This window comes from Pygocentrus nattereri, chromosome 5 (assembly GCF_015220715.1).
Source record: "Pygocentrus nattereri isolate fPygNat1 chromosome 5, fPygNat1.pri, whole genome shotgun sequence".
Lineage (NCBI taxonomy): Eukaryota > Metazoa > Chordata > Actinopteri > Characiformes > Serrasalmidae > Pygocentrus > Pygocentrus nattereri.
In genome coordinates, this window is record NC_051215.1 from 19,948,237 (window position 1) to 19,972,672 (window position 24,436).

The following is a 24,436-nucleotide window of genomic DNA, read 5'->3' on the forward strand; positions in this document are numbered from 1 at the left end:
CAACAATCAGTTAAAGCCCATCCACAACATTCAGAAGCAGTTTAAACATCTGCAGGTGGTTATTATTCTTTTATTTTCTGCTGTTTGCTGTGAGTGACATGTAACCAGAGGAGTGTAGAACTAAAAATATACGAGAGAAAATCCAGATAAATCTCTACTTGTAAAGGAAAAGGCCAAAAACAACAACTGAATGCCAGTGACCTTTCGATCCCTGAGATTGTGCTGCAATAAAAAAAACAGGATGTTTCTGTGATGGAGATCAATGGGAGAATACTTTGAATACTTTTGAATACTCAGAATACTTTGAGAAACTGTCGTCAGTGAACACCGTCTGTTGCTGCATCTACAAACGCAGATTAAGTCTGTACTCTGAACAGTGGAGGTCACATATCAGCAACGTCCAGAAACTCTGCCGACTTTGCCGACAGTTTCAGGCGAGTAAGGGAGCAGAGACGCTGGAGGTGACGGAAGGTGGAAAAGCATCAACAGCAGAAGAAACGAAGGGAGAGTCTCAGACTGGAAACGCTGAGTGGAAGGGGGAAGGGCAGAGAGAACTGTGTGTGTGGGGGGGGGGGGGGGGGGGGGTTATTATTTTTAATAATCCATATTAAAAATGATGAGTTTCAGAGACCAACTAATCAATCAAATCATGCAGCTGTTCAAGAGCCACGCAGGAAGATTTCAGCTGTCTGAAGAGAGCTCTTCACTACGGCTTCATACAGGCAACTTTCCCCCACGCAGAGAGAGAGAGAGACAGAATACAGACAGCGCACAGACAGACTGATCACAGATGCACAGAAAGAGACAGACAGAGCACTTCAACATTACGGCCTCACGCGGGCAACTTCTCTCTACACAGAGAGACAGAAAGATCACAGACCGACAAATCACAGACAGAGAGACAGACAGACAAAGCACTTCAAACGAGCAACTTCCCTCTGCACCACAGGAGACAGAGAGAGAGAGGAACTAAAGGCTGGTCATCTCTCCTCCGTCTCTCAGACCCAGACAGACAGTTTATGGAAGTGAAGTGTCCGAGTTTCAGCGCTGACTTTGATGTGTGGCTTTGATCCCACACCAAGAGGCAGATTCTCCCCAACGCTGTCCGGACTGCTGGAGAATCTGAGGAGACCTGGGTGTTTAGCTGTAAGCAGGGCTGGGTGATATGACCAAAAATATCACGCTAAACAAATTTCACATCGTTCGATATCGATACATATTGCAATAAATGTCAAAGCATTATTTCTTTGAAGGCTGAGTTTTGCTCCAGAGTGGTTAAATATGGTTTTAAACTATATGGTCAGAACACGACAAACATTCACCAAACAGTGGAACATTTCACAGATCTGTCCTGGGACAGTGGGAGAAAGTTTCTGGTCAGCTGTTTTTACCAGCTGGAAAAGCACAGCCACAGTTTCTGTAACAGTCATAATTTATAATATTTATAATTTTTCTTTATGAAGAAAGAAAAGATTATTTTTAGCTATCCTGTTACAAATGCTAAACAAGTGGCCAACAACAGACAAAAACAGCTAAACTGTTTAGTTTCTCAACAATGTCAACTTAATGCGCACAGTGAACATCAGCTTGCTCAGCACATCAGTGATGGATCAAACCACCTCACTGCCATCAGTCCTAACACATCCATGTGAGAGCATATCACAGTATTTAGACACCAGCTAACCTAGCCGACGACTGGGTTTCTCTATTCTATCGTAGTAGTTTAAGGACTGAACCACAATATATCAACACCAGCCAAACAGAGTCAGACTTTTAGCTATGTTTAAACTGAAAGCGGTGCTTTTGTGTCTTGTACAGTATAATCTGCTCACCGTGTTGTGTGAGTGATGGAGCTGCTTCAAGTTAGCCAGCTGCTAAAAACAGCTAGCCTGGAAAGATGGTGTTCTCCCACTCTCCAATGCCTCACAGCTTCCTGAGATTACTTTTGTTTAATCCAGGGCTGTAACGAACATGAACCCACCTCTTTTTGACTTTCATTGGTTGGGAATGCACTAACACTAAAATATGACTGAGCGCTGTAACAGCTCTGTAGTTGTGAGGAGCAGATGTGATTTAACGCTGCTAAAGCTAGTTAGGATGTAGGGAAAGAGGGGAGTTCACTGTAGGTTAGTACAGCTACGCCACTGATCTCCTCACTCACACTCAAGAAAGATCGCCGGTCGCTCCACTCAAACATGGAATGTATAACTCCACGTTTCAGACATGCTAAAGTATATTTGGCAACTCTTTTCACTTGTTTCCCCCCAATCATGTCCAAAACTCTACTGGCGACAGCAGAGTAGTGTTATTTTCCTTGCAGTAGAAAACACCACCAGGGCTGTCGCTAGAATGTGGAAGTGTGAGAAGGGTATTATATCAAAAATGTATCAAACATTTCTTATAGTTCTATCAAGGAACGTTATAATCACAATAATTATCATTGTTTTATCTCCCAGCCCTATCTGTAAGTACCAGAGGACAGGCCAGTGATTCATCACCACTAAAGACGACATCACAAACCACAACAATTAATTAAAAATATGAAAACATGTAAATAACTGAGTAACAACTCCGCTGTCCTTTTGTTTGTAGTTAAAGTAGACAAATAAATGAGATACATGGGCTGTCCATGCGTAGCAGCTCCCAACTGACCACAAACATCACTGCCTTCTAAACATGCTATTAACACATCACAAACAAACCTCTCACTGCTGCCCTCTAAAGGTGTGCTCCAGGAGAGGTTTTGCATTATGCATCTAGTGTTGCGTTATGCAACAACAACAACAACAACAACAACAACAACAACAACAACAACAACAACAACAACAACAACACAGAGTTCCATAAACACAGTGTGTTCGTGATCTCCACGCCTTCAAGACAGAAACCCAAGAAGCTGCTTCAGCAGAAACCACAACCCGATGGCTTTCCTGCAGAAGGGAAGGGGCGGTGAGGGACACACAGAGAGGCTAATGTTTCAGATGAATGCTTCAGAGCGGCGTTTTGGTGGGGATTACATTCTGGAGCTCAAACAGCCATCAAAAATACAGGAGGCCCAACAGAGGAATGTGTCTAATGTAGCCAGCTGAGTTTCTGAAACACCACGTCTGAGAACAAACACTGCAGACACGGAGCTGCCGTCCCATCTATTGCTCAGGCTAAAGTTATCAGTCACTGAGAAACACAGAATCTCACTTTGTATTTGATAGTCTGCACCAAAATGATTGACCCCAGTTGTTCTTTTCACAACACACACTTTGGCAAAGCAGCTTCACACAAATCAAAGCTTGAAACGAAGGAGAGTGACTCCGTAAGGAAAAACTACTAAAAAAAAAGTGTTTAATAAAACATCCAGCAAAGGTTGAATGAAAAACTAAACAAATATAACAAACATATATCTTTCTGACCCACTGCTACTCAACGAGTCTCCTTACTGCAGAGACTAATACACACTGTTCAACACATCATAACTGTACTGACTCATTGACGACAGATTGACGATACTCCTGGTTACATTTATACTCCATGTTATACTCAGTAAACTGCCTCATAACACTTAGTGCAAAACCTGCTCACATGTAAATACAAAAAATCTGTTATGCTTATGTAAACATTCATTATGTCTACTTTAATTCTGCCCCATATAACGCTGTTGTTGGAAGAAAACCTCATATCTCCATTTCCGTCTTTCAGTTTCTGACATAGTGTGAAAATGCCTGTTGCTCTTTATATTGTGTGCAAATTTCATGACGAATGGACCAAAAGAAAGTACCCAAAATGACTCGGGAAGACGTCTGGTCCCATTGACTTGCATTAAAATGTTTTTTTTTTCCCCCCTACCTTCTCCGGTAAAATTGCTACTTTGGAGATATGAGGTTTTGTTCCTACATCACCGATATGTACGTTTCTATGGAAATATATCTGGCTACTGTAAAGCTGAAATTTGCTTTGGGATCAAAGTTCTGTCTAACAGTTTATCAGACCTGTCTGAGAACTGTGTGAGCATGGCCTAATAGTCCTTGTCGGCTCCTGTGCGCCGGGTCTTTAGCGTCTGTGTCAGTTCCTGTGCGCTGGGTCTTTAGCGTCTGTGTCAGTTCCTGTGCGCTGGGTCTTTAGCGTCGGTGTCGGTTCCCATGCGCTGGGTCTATGGCACCAGCGTCAGTTCCCATGCGCTGGGTCTGTAACATCAGCGTTGGTTCCTGTGCACTTCCCATGCGCTGGGTCTGTAGTGTCAGCGTCGGACCTTTAGCCCCAGTGTCGGTTCCTGTGTGCTGTGTCTTTAGCGCCAGCGTCGGTTCCAATGCGGTGTGTCATTAGCGCCAGCGTCAGTTCCCGCACACCGGGTCTTTGGCAACAGTTCCTGTACACCGGGTCTGTAGCGTCAGCATCGGTTCCTGTTGGCCGGGTCTGTAGCGACAGTGTCAGTTCTTGTGCGCCGGGTCTGCAGCATCAGTGTTGGTTCCTGTGCGGCATGTCTGTAGTGTCAGTGTCGGTTACTGTGCTCCGTATCAAGCTGAAGTGGTTGTCGATGGAGAGCTGCTGACCCTGTCGTGGTCTGGCTGTGTCCTTCGTTAAAAGTCCTCATAGCTTTTTTTTCTCTGTCCTGTCCTTTCAGCTCATCACAGATGACGCCATCGTTGAGGATGGTCATATCGGGCTGTTGTTGCCTAGCAATGGTCTCTCTTCTCTCTCTCTCTCTCTCAGGGCGAGCAAGGAGTGAGTGAATCTGCTCGGTGTGCTCGGCTGACCACTGACGTCACTCTCCGTTACAGGCGGGTGGCGGGAAGAAGCCCAGAACTGACAGATGCCTCTGCCGTCCACCAGCTGCTGCGTGAGCTCCTCCAGCCAAGCAGGCGGCAGAGATGTAAACACACGCGTTCCTCCTCAGATCCAGCAGATCAGTGTGAAGCACTGTTTTGAGGACTGATAAAACTGATGGAATTGAAAGATTTTTCCATTTGTGTTGCTTTTTTGTTTAGAAAATAAATTTTACGGTAAAAAGTCCTCAGAAGATCTCGGATTACCCAGAATGGATTTCCAGGCCTTTTTATGGCTCAGACTGTTCAGTGTGGTTGTTTTTATGAAACACCTGTTTGCTGCTTTGCTCAGATCTCAGAGCTGATTTCAGACAGTCTGAGGCTGTGAAGGAGTGGTTAAAAACACCATCTTACATCAGAGATATTTTCACAGCATGTCTCACTAGTAGTGGCCAGTATTCCCAGTTCATCTGTTTTACCTGTTGAAATTCTTCTCAGGTATTCTTTTTGTCATTAGCTATACTGAACATGACATGATGTACAAAGAGGTCAGAACTCGCTGGTGCACCCCTCCTGTACTGAGCTGCAGTATGAGGTCAGTTAGTCCAGTTTACAGTCAAAAGAGCGACATCAGACGGTAACAAGTTAATGAGTTAAAGCGGAAAGAGAGCGGAAGGAAAAGCCAGTCTCTTGGGGTTAGCCGTTAGCCTAGCATGGAGGCTCTCCCTCCATGTGCTCCAACTTTGGCGCTCCACACTCGGCTGGCTGCTTCAGGCAACACCACAGTTTCAGTTTTTAGCGTTGTGTCGGTTCCTGTGCACTGTGTCTTTTGCATCACAGCACACACGAACTGACACTGATGCTACGGACACAGCACACAGGAACCGACATTGACGCTAAAGACCCAGCGCATGGGAACCGACACTAAAGCTAAAGAACTGGCACACAGGAATGGACACTGATGCTAAAACCCAGCACACAGGAACCGCCACTGACGCTAAAACTGAAACTGTGGTGTTGCCTGAAGCAGCCAGCTGAGCGAGGAGCAATCTGAGCAAAGTAGCAAAACAGGTGTTTCATAAAAAACAACCACCCTCAACAGTCTGAGCTGTAAAAAGGCCTGAAAACCCATTCTGGGTAATTTGAGGTCTTCTGATTTGACTAATACTCCTCTGTCTTTGTTCCACAGATGATTGTTTTCATACAGCAAGAGGATAATAAGAGCTTTCAGGAACAGATGTGGACAAAATTAGCAGATGAAAAATAAATGACTTCCTTTGGTGGGATTCATAGATCATTTTACAGAACATCAGTTGTTTCCAGTTGTGGGGCTGAGAGCGGAAGCGCGAGAGGAGGAGAGTAAAAGGGGCTGATGCTGTAGGGGTTAATGCTCAGTCTTAGCTCTTTTACCACACAGGCCTGTCTACACGATGACAAACAGCAGAGACTCAGTGAAGAAGGCAGCTGGTGGCTTGATGTGGTGTTGTGATGGTTAATGACACCATTCATAATGTTCTCAGTGCAGGGGAACGCCACCAAATTTGTAAAATTGCTGCATACTTTAGTGGTTAAGATGTAATTAGAGCGGTTCAGAGTGATTGTGTGAGAAACGCTCTGTTCTAGAGAAACTTACCGACTCAGAACTGCTCACAGTGGTGGTGATAGTTCTGCATATTTTACTGCCCAAGGGAGCTTTTAGAGGTGGATTTCTAGTTCCTGTGTCTTTGTAGATATGTAACTTATTTACACTAAGAAAATCAACAAAAACATGGAATTCAATCAGGTGTGGCCAAACCTCTGCATGAAACATCTAAGATGTGAGTTGTAGTCGTGGCAACCCCTGGTTCCTATCACCACCACTGTAAAGACGTCTGAACCATTTCACACCAAACCGCTCTGAATCTGTCTGATTACACCTCACACACTGGATTATGCAGAAATAGGTGGAGTTCTCCTTTAACAAACTCAAAGAACCTAACTAAATGCTCTGCTTAGCCACTGCTGCTCTAGTTTTATTTACTCACACAGCTTCCCCAAAAGTGGGATTAGAAACATGTGTTGTGCAGCAGCGGCATGAGAACCGGGGATTCTGAGAGGATGGGTGGCAGATGTAACCAACTGACATGCAAATGCCCATGAAAAACTAAAACAGCCACTGTGACTGTTACTTCACTGCCTGCCAAAGTAAACATGTCCAAAAGGGGGAGGGGGAGGGGGAGAGAGAGAGAGAGAGAGAGAGAGAGAGAGAGAGAGAGAGAGAGAGAGAGAGAGAGAGAGAGAGAGAGAGAGAGAGAGAGAGAGGGGGGGGGGGGGGGGGGGGGGGGGGGGGGGGGGAGAGGCAGCAAAACAGAGCAAGAATGTGGACAGAGAGCGAGAGAGAGAGCGAGAGAGAGCGGGAGAGTGAGAGAGAGGAGCAGCAGAACAGAGCAAGAATGTAGAGAGAGCGAGAGTGAGCGAGGCAGCAGAACAGAGCAAGAACGTGTAAAGAGAGGCAGCAGAACAGAGCAAGAATGAGAGGGAGAGAGGGAGAGAGAGACAGAGGAGCAGCAGAACAGAGCAAGAAATATATATATTTATAGAGAGAACAGTAAGAATGGAGCGCAGAACAGTAAGAATGGAGAGAGAGCGAGAGGCAGCAGAACAGAGCAAGAAAGAGAGAGAGCAAAGCAGTAGAACAGAGCAAGAATGTGGAGAGCGAGAGAGAGAGCGCGCGAGTGAGTGAGCAAGAGAGCAAGCGAGATCGAGATCGAGAGAGAGAGAGAAAACGTTGGATTAGAGATGGTCTCTGGCCACACAGGGGCACTAAAGGCAGTAGCTGCCATATGATAGCGCTGCAGCCTCTTTCTGCAGCACCCCCTAGAGACCATTCCATTAGCACAATGGAAATCTACTCTGAGTTTTAATTAAAGATGTCTAACAAATCTGACAACTATCAGATGAACTAGGACTCTGTCAATTGTGTGTGAGAAAAACTGTTGAGCTGCTAGTGAGCAATGCGGAGTGAAAGGGGAGGGGTGAGCCACCCTGCTGTGAAAAACTTCACACCTTTCCACAAAGAGAGACAAAAATGCAGCTTCCTTCAAATCAAACAGTCATACCGCGTATATTCAGTGCACAACTGAATATAATAATAAACATACATTTAACACAACAAACAGCATTTAAACAGCTGAAAAGCTGAAAGGACTTTAGGTTTAGTAAATCAGACACATTTTTCATTAAAATATATTGCATTAACATTATTAAAGAAATGCACATAGTTCTACTATATTCTATAGTTCTTACATAATTTTCCATGACAAAGCAGTAGTGCTAGAAACAAACTGGCAGTACAGTGGCTTAAGGGCACATCTGAGTCAGTTAAGGGCAAGTCAGAGTGGAGTTAAGTCAGGCACAGTATGTAACTCAAATCAGAGTCTGATCATAACAGATCTTTACTATCCATTTTCAGTAAATCAATGAATCTCCATAAATCCAGAGAACAGCTCAGCCTTTAAAACAACACAGGATCCAGGATTGATTCCAGGAACCCTACTCCAGATAAATCACCCTCCCATATGCAGTAGGAAATGTGGCAGCGCAGCTGGAGTAAGTGCCAGTGATGTGATGACGTATGAGGGCCCTAGCCACATCCTCCTGCAGTCCATAAGAGTGAACATTATTAAGGAAGCAGATCTGAAACACCATCAGATGTCCCATAAAACTTGAAGGGAGGAATTTCCAACCTCTCAGCCCAATCCTAGAGCGTTTTCGGAGCAGGCCTTTAAGGTCTCGTGGAGACACGGGGATGAGCTTAAATACGGCCAGCAGAGAGAGGACTGACCGAGCAGGCTGTCTACGGTTTTATGCTGTTGAAAAAGACCCAGCTCTGAATGAGTGTCCTCCATTGTGTAAGTCTTCCCTTCAAGCTCAAAAAAAAAAAAAAAAAAAATCCTTTTATCCTGTGAGGCTGAGGCTGCTGAGAAAAGGCCTAAAGAAACAGGCCAGCGTCACGTGCCAGGCTGACATGGCTTTTCCCTCGTAAACGCTGGTCGCTCCAGAGCGGAATTCCTCCAAAGGCAGGAAGACAGGAACAAGAAAAGGGGAGTACATCTGTTCCTTATATTTGCATTTCTTTGGTCAACTTCACAATGCACCACTTGACTCGATGGAAAAAGAACTCTCGCTCAGCCATGAGAAACAGACCCAGTCAATGAGCTCCTTTTCCACCCTGTGATTGTGTCCACAGAGCGATTCCCATTCAGGCACATTTTTTACCAAACAGAATCTGCCAAACGTGGATGGCAACGTCTGGATATCACGCTCCCCTCTCCACCCCCCAGATTAAACCAGGACCGCTGAGCCGTGCACCTGCATACATACAAAATCACCTGAAACCATATTAAATATCTAATTCTATAAGTCAGTAGCATCTCTACCTTCTACACCTTCAACACAGTCATGACAAAAACCACAACACAACCAGATTCTCACTACTTTTGGAGCAACAGTGCAGAGTCAGGGCTGAAACACATCTAGGACTTTTAAGTGATCTTGGACATCAGTCCAAAATCCTTCAGTTCTGAGTAACTCTAAACCTTAATGATTATTATTATTCAAATTAATGACAATCATAACACCAAACTGGATCAAATGTGTCAGCCATGACTCAGTGACAATTTTGGCTCATTTTGAGCTCAAGAAAATCATATTTTACACTAAAATACTAAAAAGTGCTTAACTGCAGAAAATATGGCGATTCTAAACGTTCCACACTGACTTTCAGACACATTTACTTTAAAACAACGGGATCTAACAGCTCACCATGTGGCCATAAGTGGCAGGGATGCAGCCTCACTTCCTGCTCTAAAATGCAGGGGCTAAAACAAGGCTCCGCCCACAAACAAAAACTTTCAGTAGTGACATGAAAATGGGAATTAAATTCATGATAAAGGCCATGCGTTACTGTGATTTTATAATGAGTGATGGGTGTTAGACACAAAGTGAAGCATCAAACCGGCTTACCTGAGATAAAATCACTAACACATGGCCTTAAGTGGCTTAATGTTTTTATAAAACTGCAGATAACAAAACGCAATTAATAACACAAATCAAAGTTGAAAAACACTGTAAAAATTCATTTTCGGGGGCATGAAACTTTTTCTGCTGGACTTATGGCTCATTTGGTGCAATTTAAATTGAAAGCATCAGTTTGACCCAGAACAAAAGGTAGGTTTTATTTGTATTAAATCATGAAAATGTCAAAAATGTTGAAAAAAAGTGTAAACAAGAATAAGTAAAGGAAATGTGCTGAATGTCTAGTTTGTCAATGCACAGAAAAAAAAACTTTTTTCAATGAAAAAAATTAGTTATTTATTTTTAAATAAACAGGATCCGTAATGTGTAAAAAACGTGATCACACTAAATGTTGATTAAACAGATTCATTGAGCTTAATATATTTGTTTATGGACAAAATATCCTTTTTAACTACTTTCAGATAAACACTGAAGTGAATTTGACCCAAAAAATTATAGGTGTTCCTTACAGTAGAACATAACAGAAGGATTAATAATATTTATTATTAAATTATAATTTAATAATAATGAACAGTAATTATTGTGTTAATTATTCCATCAATAAATGTAGTTTGAGTTTGATGTTATTGCCATGCAACCACTGACTGCTGAAGGACAAGAACACAGTCATCCATCATTGTCCTTATTTATCAGCTGACCACTTTTTTGAGATGAGATTATGCGATTTTCGAGAAAGAACAATTTCCCTTACTAAAGAACCCTTGAAGAACCTGCGTCCTTCCTTTTTGAGAGTGTATGGGTTCAAAACACCAGTAAAACAGGCCAAATGTGATATATACCAGCAAGCCGATGAACTCCCATTTCACAACCTCAGCATCTCTTAATCCATCACAAGAACCACCTGAACACACATGATAGGTTAAACTCATAAAGTTAGGAGTGTGACTGCAATTCTGAAAGTAACCACTAGAGATGCACTTGTAAGGAGCTGAGAGTGCGGGTCTGAAAGTGCAGTACTGCAGGTCAGTTGTTTTTCAAGATGATGGCCGAAAAAAAGACCAGCTTATGCCTATTTACTTCTTCTAATGTGACTCGGGCAACCAGATTTTAATACTGTTTTACAAAATTACTGCGATTACGTGATACCAGAACACCAGTACTGCGGTTCTAATGACTTCCCAGAATATCACTGTTGAGGAGATAACAAGCTGTGGTTCTGCACTGAAGCTTCTGTTTATATGATGACTGTGTCATTAAACTTTAACTTTCCTGCAGAAGAGCCTTTGAGTGTCTCCACTCAGTACACGGAACGTGATGTTTCAAGAACTCAGAGTGACAAAGAGCCTTGAATTACTCTCGGAGTGCATCGCCCCGTTGCTCCGGTGCAGATCAGTCACGGCTGAAATCTGAGCATAGGAAGGTGGCTCATCTCAAATCGCTGCTCTCCTGGAGCTGAAGCTCTCAGACCTGAGAAGCCCGGAGTTCCTCACTGCTCGTACCCTTATCTCCTTCATGCAGCGCTGTCTGCTGGACATCAGAGAGATGTGCTGAAAGTTCTGGGCGTTAAGGCTGTTTGGAGCTTCACAACATCCTCTCCTCCACGGTAACAAGCGGCTTCCCTGCAGACACAACGCTCTGGTGATAAACAGAGGCTGACCTCTGTTTGAACTCCGTCTGTTTTTCTGTAGAACCACGTTTGGAGATGCTGCACGAGGCCGCAGCGTATAGCTGCACAGCAGGGCAGCAGCTAACGGGGCCCTGCACTGAGTGCGTACACATGCGCTTATTAGTCTGATCATAATCGGATTTCCGCAGTTATCCAATTATTCAAATGGTCATGTAAAACACCTCACGTCAATCTAGAAATTAAGAAATTAAGATTAAGAAATCTGATAAAGACGCTGGATTTTAACTAGGTAATCGGATTTCTCAGAAAACAGAGAAACAGCAAAACACTGTTGGAGCGGCGCTGAAACCAAATAGGAAATAAAGGAGGTAAATATTCTTCGTCTTCCAGATGATGTGTTCAGATTTTCAGCCATGTTTATAAATAAGCCGCGGTACGAAGTTTGAGTTTTACGTTACGTTTAAGTCACGTCTTCTTCTGTGAGTTTACTGGCTGGTTGTAACCCGAAATTTGATTATTATGTGACTCATGTAGACCTGGAGTTTCCCTGTTATCTGATTACGCATGTGCATGTAAACATGTTTATCAGATTACTGACAAAATCGGATTTTCTACAGTTCTTTAGTGAAGGAAATTGTTCTAGACACGTGAACACTCAAGGAACCCTTTGCATAAACAGTTCTTTGCACTGAAAGGTTTTTCAGATTGATGGAGAATCCGCTGTAGACGGTTCTATACAGAAGCTTTTTAAATAAAGGTTCCATGTAGTACTTAAGAGGGTTCTTCTACTGCTACAAGCTTGACACTGTCACAACAGCAGAACTGTTTTGGGTGCTATATAGAACCATATACAACACATTCTCCATCCATCTGAAGAGCCATTTCACCATGCAGAGAACCCTTTAACCATCCAAATGGTTCTTTGGTTGTGACCTTTTACTGTTTAATTTCTTAAAATGTATTTGTGTTTCCTCGTTGGTAAAGCGTTTTGAATGACCACAGTATATGAAAGGTGCTCTATGAATAAATCGGACTCTGTGGACCCTGCAGCACAGAGCTGGCCTACAACTGTTCTACCCATGCAAACTGGATATCAGAAACATCAGAGCGCAGTGTGGAACTCTCCAGGGAGATGAAGGGAAGTAGAGCAGATCTGATCTACATTACAGCACAGAGCAAACATCAGAGAACACCAATCATTTATTAAACCCCCTGATAACACGGCCATGCAAGCTTGCACCTTAACAACAGCAGAACCCTTTTTGGCACATTATGGAATCCTTTTCCAAAAGGTTCTATACAGAACCTTCCAAAGCACATTATCTATCAATTGAGAAGAACCATTTCATGACACAAAGAACCTTTTAATTCTGCAAATGTTTCATTGAAATGCTCATAGAACCATTTTCTTTACTAAAAGCCCTTCAAGAATCACTCTTTTAAAGAATGCATATAGAACCATTGTAAACGATTCTTCTCAACTGTTTTTCCATCGTGGAGTAAAAACATTTGACCATGCAATAAATAAACAAATAAATAACCAACCATTCAGATGGTTCTTTTATTGCATTTCAATCATTTTGATTCTCTATAGAGCCACTGACTTTACTACAGAACCAGTTCTTAAGAGTCTGCTGTGGGACTTAAAGTGCTGTTTATCTGATGGGGACAGTTTTGGTGCTATATAGAACCATATACTTCCATATACAGAACCATATGCTATACAGAGCCAAGTCTTCCAGGTGGTTGTTAGGAGTTGCCAAAACTGATTAAAATCTACAGAGAAAAATGTGGCTCCTTTGATTTTCTTCTTCCTTATACAAGTGGATCATCTTGCATCTAATCTCCTCACAAATATCTCGTGAAAAATGACTAACTTGTACTTAACGACTTTACTGGCTATAACTGAAGTAAATGAAGGTGGTCACTGACTTCTGCACACAGAAAAGAAGGATTATGGGTGCAATGAGTGGAAAAAACATAGATAAACAAAACAGACAGGAATCAGGTCACAGATCTCCATCTGCAGTCAGCAGCCTTTGTGGGTTAAAATAGAGGGTTTCTTTCTGAAGGAAGGCTAAATAAATAAATAAATATATATGTAAAGACACAGAAATGGAACCGGAGCACTGTGGTCTTCCATTAGCCCTGCACGGCCAGCCCGATCCCCTTAAACATATAATGCAGCCCAGCATGCTCACAGTTCTCTGTACGAGAGCCCCTTCCGCTCCATCAGAGTCCAATAAGACCTCCGCATTCAGCCATCCCTACACACTTCAGTGGGCGCAGCAGTGACGGATGGCCAGAAAAACAGAGTAAAAATACGCTAATAAATCATTAATTAACAGATCCACAGTTTGGCTAGAGCAGTAGGTTAACCACCTTTTGACCTCCAACAAGAGAAACACAGAACATGAGGACTGTACACTCCTAACGACGTGTCCTCAAGGGTTCTTCAGTAAAGGGAACGGCTGTGTCTAGAACCATCTGTTCTATATAGGAGCATTGCATGCTTAAACAGTTCATGCTTGAATGGTTTTCTCTGCATGGAGAAATGGTTCTTCAGTTAGATGCAATGTGTTATACATAGTTCTATAATAGAACTTTTGAAATTGGATCTATAAAGCACCTAAATGGTTCTATTTAAAACCACAAGGTCTATATTGAAACATTTAATGCTTAAAAGGTTCTGTGCATGGAAAAACTGTTCTTCAGTTAGATGTAACGTGTTACACATGGTTCTATAAATAGAACTTTTTTGAAATTGGTTTTATAAAGCACCTAACAATCGTTCTATTTAGAACCACAAGTTCTATACAGAAGCATTTCAAGCTTAAATGGTTCTCTGGATGGTGAAAGGATTATTCAGATTTTTGGTTGAATATAGAACCTTTTTGAACATGTTTCTATAAAGCACCTAAAATGGTTCTATTTAAAACCACAAGTTCTATATTGAAACAATTCATGCTTAAATGGTTCTCTATGTGGAGAAATGGTTCTGCAGATTAATGCAATGTGTTATATACAGTTCTATACCGAACCTTTTAAAAATACAGCACATTTTCCATCAATTCAACCAATTCACCATGCAAGAAAACATTAAGCATTAAATGGTTCTGAAAAGATTAAAAAACCCCTGAAAACATCTTTTTAGGAGTCTAGACCAGAATCTGAAATTAAAAGGACAGACTCAGAATCGTATTGTTAAAAATAGGGATCAATAAAAGGCATGGAAATCATAATCCTGCAGAAATACCGCAGTGAGCAGGGTGCCACACACATCCGCGTTCCTAGCACACTGAGGGGAGTGAGAACCTGAGAAAAAAGGCAGAGCGGAAGGACAGGCACAATCGGTTCTGAGAATGACTGTTCCTTCCTCTGGAACTGGTAAACAAACACAAAGCGGCCGGTGAGGCAGCAGAGCCGCCATCGCTGCTTCATTAGCTCCGTTTACCAGACAGCTAGACTCTCCTCTGTACTCTCTCCTGACTCAGTGACCGATTCAGGTTCTGATTAATGTGGTCCGAGCTGCGAGGTGGTAGACCTGTAGACGGAGAACGTAAAGGCTGCGTGTGGGATGTGATCCTACAATTAAAGGTAATAAAACATCATTAACTTAACAGGAAAGACAAAAAGGCCAGAGTTACTGTCAGACACTCCTGTCATGTACTGTTTTGCCATATGGCTAACCCGTAGTCTCAGGGTTCTGGATCTGATCTTGTAGTGAGAACCGCGAGAAGCGTTATGTACGCTGATGTAGACTCTGAGTTTGTTCCAACCTTAATGAGCGACATTTCTAAACCTGTCCAGCGCCTCGTGAAGGTGGAGCTCACTGCAAAGGTAAGGCGAGACTATTTACACAGCACACACAAGGGCTGTACAGTGTCCTTCACACTGAGAAAAGCAAAAAGACCATCAAAACACACACAGAACATACATAAAAACTAAACATAAAAACATAAAAAGTACATTTAGAATTTAGAACCATGAGGCAAACTGGGTTTGCACACACATTAAACCCATCCATGCAGTGAAACACCACATACACACTAGTGAACACACACAGTAAGGAGCAGTGAGCAAACTTGCCCGGAGCGGTGGGCAGCCCCGCCACGGTGCCCAGGGAGCAGTTGGGGGTTAGGTGCCTTGCTCGAGGATCTCTCAGTCACATACCGTCAGCTCAGGGGATCAAACTGGCGACCTTCCACAGGGCTGGTTCCCTGACCTCCAGCCTATGACTGCCCCCATTAAAGTGAAGCATTTCTATACAAAACCATCCGCCCTCTTCAGTGTTTGCAAAACTCAGCAGTTAGAATTCTGTCCCTCTCTAAAAATCGGCTCACATCACCAAATCCTTTACACTCCTGCTAACACACAAAACTCTACTTGCTCTAACACCATCCTGTTTAGCTGAGCTCCTGCACCCACACTGTCCTTCCCGAACATTCAGGTCACCCCTCTGTCCCCAAAATTTAGAGTAGTCACTGTTGGTGGCAGACCTTTCACCATCACAGCCCCCAGAACTATGGAACACAAACTGCAATCTCTCAGAGTCTAATAAGACCTCTGCACACTTCAGTGGGCGAAAAATGGTGTAAAAATCTGTTAATAAAATCGTTAATTAACAGTTCAGCAGTTCGGACAGAGCAGGAGGCTGACCACCTTCTGACCTCCAACAAGAGAACCACAGAACATGAGGACTGTACACTCCTAATGATGTGTCCTCAAGGGTTCTTCAGTAAATGGAATGGAATGGCTGTGCTTAGAACCATCTGTTCTATATAGGAGCATTTCATGCTTGAATGGTTCTCTGCATGGAGAAACAGTTCTTCAGTTAGATGCAACATGTTACACATGGTTGTATAGTAAGTAAGTAAGTGACCCTTATTAGTCCCACAATGGGGAAATTTCACCTCCGCATTTAACCCATCCGTGAAGTGAAACACCACATACACACTAGTGAGCACACACACACTAGGGGGCAGTGAGCACACTTGCCCGGAGCTGTGGCCAGCCCAATCCGCAGCGCCCGGGGAGCAGTTGGGGGTTAGGTGTCTTGCTCAAGGACACCTCAGTCATGTGCTGTCAGCTCTGGGGATCGAACCGGCGACCTTCTGGTCACGAGGCTGGATCCCTAACCTCCAGCCCATGACTGCCCGATATATAGTATAATATAACTTCTTTAAAATTGGCTCTATAAAAGCACCTAACAATCATTCTATTTGGAACCACAAGTTCTATACAGAAGCATTTCGAGCTTAAAAGGTGCTCTGGATGGTGAAAGGATTATTCAGATTGATGCAATGTGGTGTATATGGTTCTATACAGAACATTTTGAACATTGTTCTATAAAAGCAATCTTTCTGTGACTGTCCCTCAATTTTCTCCTTCAAAGCTCAGCTTAAAGCCTTCATTCTTCACTTTTCCTGCCTCTGTAAAGTCAAATTTATTTTTACCACTTTTTACATCTAATGTCATAAAGCAGCTTCACAGAATTCCAGAAAAGACATGAATTTTAACATGAATGTAAAACCCCCAGGTGAGCAAGCCAGGGGTAAGGAGAAACTCCCTCAGAGCAAAGGAAGAAACCTTGGGAGGAACCAAGGCTCACAAGGTGTTTTTTGAGCATTCCTCAACTTTCCCAGTCTTTTGTTGCCCCTATCCCAACTTCTTTGGAATGTGTTGCAGGTATCAAATTCAAAAATGAGTGAATATTTGCAAAAATCAAAGTTTCTGTTTGAACATTAAATATCTTGTCTTTGTAGTGTATTCAATTGAATATAAGTTGAAAAGGATTAGCAAATCATCATATTTTGTTTTTATTTATGTTTTACACAACGTCCCAACTTCATTGGAATAGCACCCACCTGTCTGGCCGGACACTGAAGGGTCGTTTACTCAGAAAAGGGTAGGGAGATGGTAAGTTCTGTTATCATTTACTGTTAATAAAGATGAACGAAAGGAATCTTAGAGCTCCATTATAGACACGAAAACAGAAATGTTTTTAGCCCAAATTTAAAAACCTAAGATCTTCTTGAGGTTTGTTCCTTTTGTTAAGTTAGTTGGGACTCTAGCCTCAACCAGCCGACCTATACCCAGACCTACTCTCTTTATATATCAGAGGTGTATTCTGGGCCATTCAGTGATTTATAAAGTGCCGGCGCTCATCAGCATCATCCAACAGATAACACTGAAAAAACTGGACATGGGCAGCACCGAGGAGAGCTGACGATGGCTCTCATGTTACTGATCGCACTGCAGACATTAAAAGAGCCGGACTAGAGGAATTTGGGGGCGTGGCCTTGTTAGCACGACAGTCCAGCACTAAGAATTGGCCCCAGACATGTTATCACACTCGGCCCCATGAGGCTCCAACCAACCAGATGCTCTAGTTAATAAAGCTGTAGTGACAGAAATTTCCCACTCTGATATGCGTCTTCCACCTTCAGTTTAAAAGACCGGCCCCATTTTTATGCTGTATTACCAGTTTCAGTGCATTTGTTGATTATTCCTCCACACTTCATCTCACCGTCCACATCCTTTAAACACAGTTATTACAGGTTACTGCTCCAGAACACAGAATAAATGATATGGCACCTGAATTTTGGACATTCTTCATGTCAGCAATAAAAACTACTGAAACAGCATTTCCTCCATATGCTCATCCGTAAAGGGGTTTCATACAAATGCAGACAGAATTCAGGAACCTTCTGTGGCTTCTATTCACCGAAATCTGAACACTGAAATGATCATGCCCACTTCTAATCAGCACAGCCTTCTTGTCCGCCCTTGGGTCAAGCCAGCCCCTTCACACAATCCTATTTGGCCTGCAAAATTATTAGTTTTCTATTGATAATAGCTCATTTCACCATCAGCTGCACTACAGTTCCCAGCATGCACTGCAATGTACTGTGTGCTCCCACTCACCTCCCCAACAATGATATATGGGACAGCACCACAAATAAAAGATGCCAGGAGTCCAGTTCAAGCGAATGGGCAGCTTTAAGAGCCCACAGTGCATCAGGGACACTTAAAGACGTCTGAGTCATCTGCAGCTGAAATAGTCCATCATTTTACAGAAAACAGTCAGTTTTTATCTTTGAATTGTTCAGGTATTCAGTGCCTTTTTCAGTTTTGACATTCTAAATAAATAATGGCCAGTTCAGGTCATAAAAACACAGCTAGGACTTTATAATATGACCCTTTTAGTGGTTGAGTCTGTCCATCCATTCATCCATCCATCCATCCCCTCTGTCTGCCCATCCATCCATCCATCCATCCATCATGTGGCTTTGAGTGTAGCATGGATATCGTCAATACTGAAAACATTCAGCTGTGGGAGCTTAATTAATCCTGTCTAACTGGATTTAGAGCAGCACGGTGTGTGAAATCATGAGTAGAAATAATTGTATTTTAAAATGTAGCACTATTATGTCTTTCCAGCTTATCAGAAGTCAGAACAAATATATATCATATCATAACACATTGTGTGTTTCTGCCATATCCCCCGCTCTGGGTCAGTAATTCACTCTAACAGAGGGTGGTCTGGTGTCTCCATGCAGCCCAGACCCATCAGACAAGAGGAGCGATCTGTATGACAACTTCAAACTAACATGAGGCCATCTGCCATTTAGCTACCCTCAGCCCAGGTCACTGGCTCCCACTGAGGCTTCACTCAACTTAGCGCTGGTCTCCAGGGTCCTGCAGGACTGGCGCATCACTGGCAGCATGCAGGCTGAAAACGGCGCCCATCCCACTGGGTTTCATCCATTAGCACAGCAGCTCTCTCCAAGAACCTGTGAATAATGAGCCTCCTGTCCAGAACCGTCACACAGCACGGAGGCCTGATCATGTGCAGCTGCTGGAGTACACTCTTAAAGATGGTTCTTCAAGGGCTCTTTAGTAAAGACACGGACGGATCAAACAAAGAAGCTGAACAATTGACTGACCACCCCAGAGTCCAGACCTCAACACCACTGAATGGGTTTGGATTACTGCAGAAAATCATCAACCAGCTTCTAAGACTGAGCTTTGGACGGGTGTCTGCAGATTCTTTGAGGAGCTGAGAGTGAGGCTCCTGAGAACAATGGAAGCTGGAATGAAGGGAGAGAAAGAGAGACTCACTGACTGAGCACAGCTGAGGGGAGAGTGAGCTGCTGAGTCTTTCAACATTCATAAGCAGTTTTGCTCAGAGAGGCGTCTAAACCGAGAATCAGTACCACGCTACTCCAGAGAGCTGCTGATTCTGTTGTAATGGTTTCACTGGAGCCTCTTTGTCAAAGCAAAATGTTGTGGATACAATTTTCACAGAGAAAGAGTGAATTTCTTATTGTCTACTCAACCAAAAGAGAATAACTCTGTACTCAAATTACAGCTTCCTCTAAAATTCCAGTACACACCACTCATTCCCTCAAACGCTGTTTAAATGGCAATCCGACACTCCTCTCGGACACAATGCAAGAGCAAAGGACACAAAATCGTGGAATGCAGCGTTCCTTCAAAAATGTCATGCCAGCACAGAAGACATTAAGAGACACAGTTGTGATTCGTCAGCATCAACTTGCATATTTATGATAAATTCTGATGCCACCAGCGGGTAAGAGTCCAATTTGCCGTGTTCAGCGACATCTCGTTGCTCGAGAGGCGTGTCTACAATGCAGGACGCAAATGAAGCTGCCAATCATGAAATCACAATTTCAAATAACTGATATAAAGAAGCCAACAGAAACTGGGAAACCAAGAATCCATGTCTACAGTTACAGTGATCATGTTCAAGCTGTTATACCAACACAGGCACAGAAAACAAGCCAGTTATGCGACAGATTGGAAGCTATTCAGACTTTGTTTGGTAACAATTCTTGCACCTGCTGTGACTGCGAGGATCAGCCAGATGCCCCACTCACCCATGATCTGATTCCTTTGTGCACATAACTAAGGGCCTAATGCTGGGGACGCATGGATATCGGAAGTGTGGGTTAATGCAAGTGTGGGTTAAGTGCAGCCCTTGCGATTTGAAAACTGCACTCCTTTATATCTCATTCGTGATTTAAAAACGATTCATCTTTGTCTTAATCTGATATCTGCAGATATGTACATGCAAAATGTTTGCATATGGTTCATTACTTTTAAAGGAAATTAATAGAAAAATGATTTATTCCAAGTTATTCTGAACCATTTCTGTTGGTCAAATCATCATAAAGTTACGAGATGTACAAAATGGCTGACAACTTCAAACGGTGTCAAAAAATTAAAAACTAACATCACCTTTCTGGAGATACAAGGACGATACGTTTGTCATATGATTGCCACTACAAGGTGATTGAAAATGGATGTAACGGAAGATCTGATGTGGTTTGACATGCTACTAAAACTAACCATCCAGCTTCAGTTACATAAAACCCAAGGAGTAACATTTACGATATACAGAGGTGGAGCAGTACTTGGTTAAGCTCGGGCCATAAAACCCCTAGAGCAAAAAATTCTAAGAGCTCCAGAGAAAATGTGTCTCCTAACAACCACCTGGAAGAGCTGGTCAACCCCAAAAATGACCCCATCAGATGAACAGCACAAAGCTTTCATTTTTGAGAGAGAGAAGAAAATCAAGCTGCTCTTGCTTCATATCAGAATGCAGAACTGGAGTTAAATCTGTACAGATCAGTATTACTGAGAAATATAACATTTATTTCTATAGTTCTAAACAATTTAACATGAATAAAATGCAGATATTTTAGTGCAGTAACCCAAAATATTACCTAGAGTTCAATAAATGATGAAGTGGGGCAGTCGTGGGCTGGAGGTTAGGGATCTGGCCCTGTGACCGGAAGGTTGCCGGTTCAATCCCCAGCGCCGACAGTCCATGACTGAGGTGTCCTTGAGCAAGACACCTAACCCCCAATTGCTCCCCGGGCGCCGTGGATAGGGCTGCCCACCGCTCCGGGCAAGTGTGCTCACTGCCCCCTAGTGTGTGTGTGTTCACTAGTGTGTATGTGGTGTTTCACTTGCATGGATGGGTTAAATGCGGAGATGGAATTTTTCCTCGTTTGTGGGATCAAAACAGTATCACTTAACTTAACTTAACTTAAATACATCCTTCCTATCTAATACAGCTTAGAAACAATAGCAGGTCAGCTCCACAGAGATAGCTTTGGACTAATTCTAGTAGCAGATGCCGCAAGGATGCCTGGTCACCGGAAAATATTGGCTGTGGTATTCAATTCAATTTGATTACAGTACATCTTTGTTGTCCCCCGAGGAGGAAAATTGGCCTGCAGTAGGAACACAAATGTCACCCGTTAAAAACTCAACATAAACACAAATCGCTCATCACAGCCCTCTTCAACTTCCCTCGCTTTCTACTCATCTCAAAACCTTCTGCTTAATTTATCATTCAGAGGGGTTTGGTGTGAAATGGTTCAGATGTCTTTACAGTGGTGGTGATAGGAACCAGGGGTCGCCATGACTACAACACAGATAGACATTTTATTTAATATCCAGAACCACCAGAGAACCTACACTAGTCTTCTGAGTTTATATTGAATGTTGATGGAAAATAGTGGAAAATCTGGAATAAGTTTTCTTTAGGGACTATTTTGCCACACAGCGCCCTGCATGTATCCCTCCACCGTGAATGGAGTTTAAGTTCTCTAAACTATCATAAAACAGCATCTCATCAGGCAGTGAATTCATAACCATTTCTTGTAGGAAATTTCTGTGAGGGAGCATTTAGAGGTGGACGTCTGGTTCCTATCACCACCACTGAACAGTTCTGGCTCGTACATTTCCCTACACTCTTAAAGATGGTGCCTTAAAAGGTTCCTTAGAAAAGAAAATGGTTCTATATCGAACCATGAGCACACAAAGAACCATTTGCATGAGTAAAGCGTTCTTTGACTAATAAAAAGGTATGATATAGAACCTTTTTGAAAATGGTTCCATATAGCACCAAAGCTTGATACCTATATCTATATCTTGTAACAATAGAAAAACCCCTTTGGCTGGTAATATAGAACACTTTTCAAAAAGGTTCTAAAACAGAACAATTTATAGCACATTTTCCATCAATCTGAGGAACCCTTTCATGATGCAAAGAACCTTTTAATCATGCAAATCACTCTTTGAGTGAAGCTGAAGCACCATCTTTTGTAAGAGTGTAGAACAGAGAGTTTCACACCAAACCCCTTTGAACGATTCTGTTTACATCTGAACTGTTTAATAAAGCAGAAATTTCAGAAAACTGGCAGAGTCTTACTTTAAGGTCCAAACAGAACCTTAAACAGGAACATTCCAGGGTCTATACTGAACAAGGACAGAACATAACAGTCCAACGTCCATGTTTGTTCCCGTTTGTGGGCTTTAAAATTTGTGCTCTACAGCAGTTAGTTATTATGATTTGCTATAAAATAATATCCAATCTGCCATGACAGCAAATCAAGGTCAGCACTGAGCACTGCATAACGTCCAGCCTGATCCAAATATGTGATCATGGGTCCGTGATCACTTCCAGAGCATGCTGGCCAGCAAACTAAAGAGCAGATGGCCACTGCTAATCCACTCATTCAGTGCCTGACTCTTTTTCTATATGTAAACATTAGACGGTCCTGCAGTAGCACTCAGAGTGGGATAACAGCACTAAGCTGCCGTCTTGGTGGGACTCAGTCCAGATCAGAGCCTTTAAGAAACCTTCATTCAGTTCACCCTCCGGAGATTCCGCCACTCTTCAGAAGGATGATCATGCAAAAACACTGGGATCAGTGTGTTTACGCTGAGCCCAACATCATTCTTACAGACCTACACTGCTTGACAGTGCTGCTGGTGTTTTTAAGCACCTCAGGTGTCGCTGCTGGACTGAGAATAGTCCACCAACCAAAAATATCCAGCCAACAGCGTCCTGGGGGCAGCGTCCTGTGGGCAGCGTCCTGTGGGCAGCGTCCTGTGGGCAGCGTCCTGTGGGCAGCATCCTGTGGGCAGCATCCTGTGGGCAGCATCCTGTGGGCACTGATGAAGGACTAGAGGATGTCCAACACAAACTGTGCAGTAGCAGATGAGCTATCGTCTATGACTATGCATCTACAAGGTGGAGCGACAAGGTAGGAGTGTCTAATAGAGTGGACAATGAGTGTTTAAAAACTCCAGCAGCACTGCTGTGTCTGATCCACTCTTACCAGCACAACACACACTAACACACCACCACCACCACCACCGCCACATTAGTGTCACTGCAGTGCTGAGAACAACCACCCAAATAGTACCTGCTCTGTGAGGGTCCATGAGGGTCCTGACCACTAAAGAACAGGGCTACAAAGCATCAGAGAAACAGATGGACTACAGTCTGTAACTGTAGAACTACAAAGTGCACCTATACAGTAAGTGGAGCTGATAAAATGCACAATGAGCGTAGAAACAAGGAGGTGGTCAGAATGTTACGCCTTACTGGTGTATCACCTATCAAGAAATTTTCACAACATATTGCAGTATCTGTTATTTATGACATCAGGAAAAAAGAGCCAATACTGCTACATTTTAAAAATACTCTGAAAAACTGTGACTACAATATTCTTCATTCGATGTTTGGTACTGAATCCAGTCTAACAGGACTCATTTTGCTCTCTTTATAACAAAACATACAGTTGGTCAGTGTTTATAAGTGCTGACAATATATGTTTATATGTATAATATGTTTTGAAAGAATATATTATATTGTATCATGACATAATTTATCACAATAACAATATATATTGCCACACTGTCCAGCCCTAGTAAAGACATTAAATAAGAAGTGATTAGAAAACTGCTTAAATGTCTAAATAATAAAACTGACCGTTAATAGGAAATTTGACCACAGCTGCATTTGTCTGGTTCTGCTATAAGGCATTTTTCTCTTAGCTCACATCACACTAGAGCTGGGCGATATGGCAAAAAGGTGATATGATATTTCAAGAAGTGTTCAGGATAATCCATATCATAATTGTTTTTTCCTGACATCCAATACGTTAGAAAAGACTACGTAGTGCCACATTCAAGAATATTATCAACAACC

At 42.7% G+C, this 24,436-nt stretch overlaps 1 protein-coding gene across 2 annotated transcripts in view; it reads right to left on the reverse strand.

Moving 5' to 3' along the window:
* Positions 1–24,436, reverse strand: part of LOC108441704 (signal-induced proliferation-associated 1-like protein 2) — a 213,688-nt gene that overhangs the window by 175,121 nt on the left and 14,131 nt on the right. The window contains exon 1 of one of the 2 annotated variants that reach the window (XM_017721373.2): positions 3,984–4,693. The exons of the other annotated variant lie outside the window; for it this stretch is intronic. The gene's annotated coding sequence lies outside the window, so the exon portion shown is untranslated. Of the gene's footprint in view, positions 1–3,983; positions 4,694–24,436 lie in introns of those variants that run through there. 2 annotated transcript variants of the gene reach the window in all.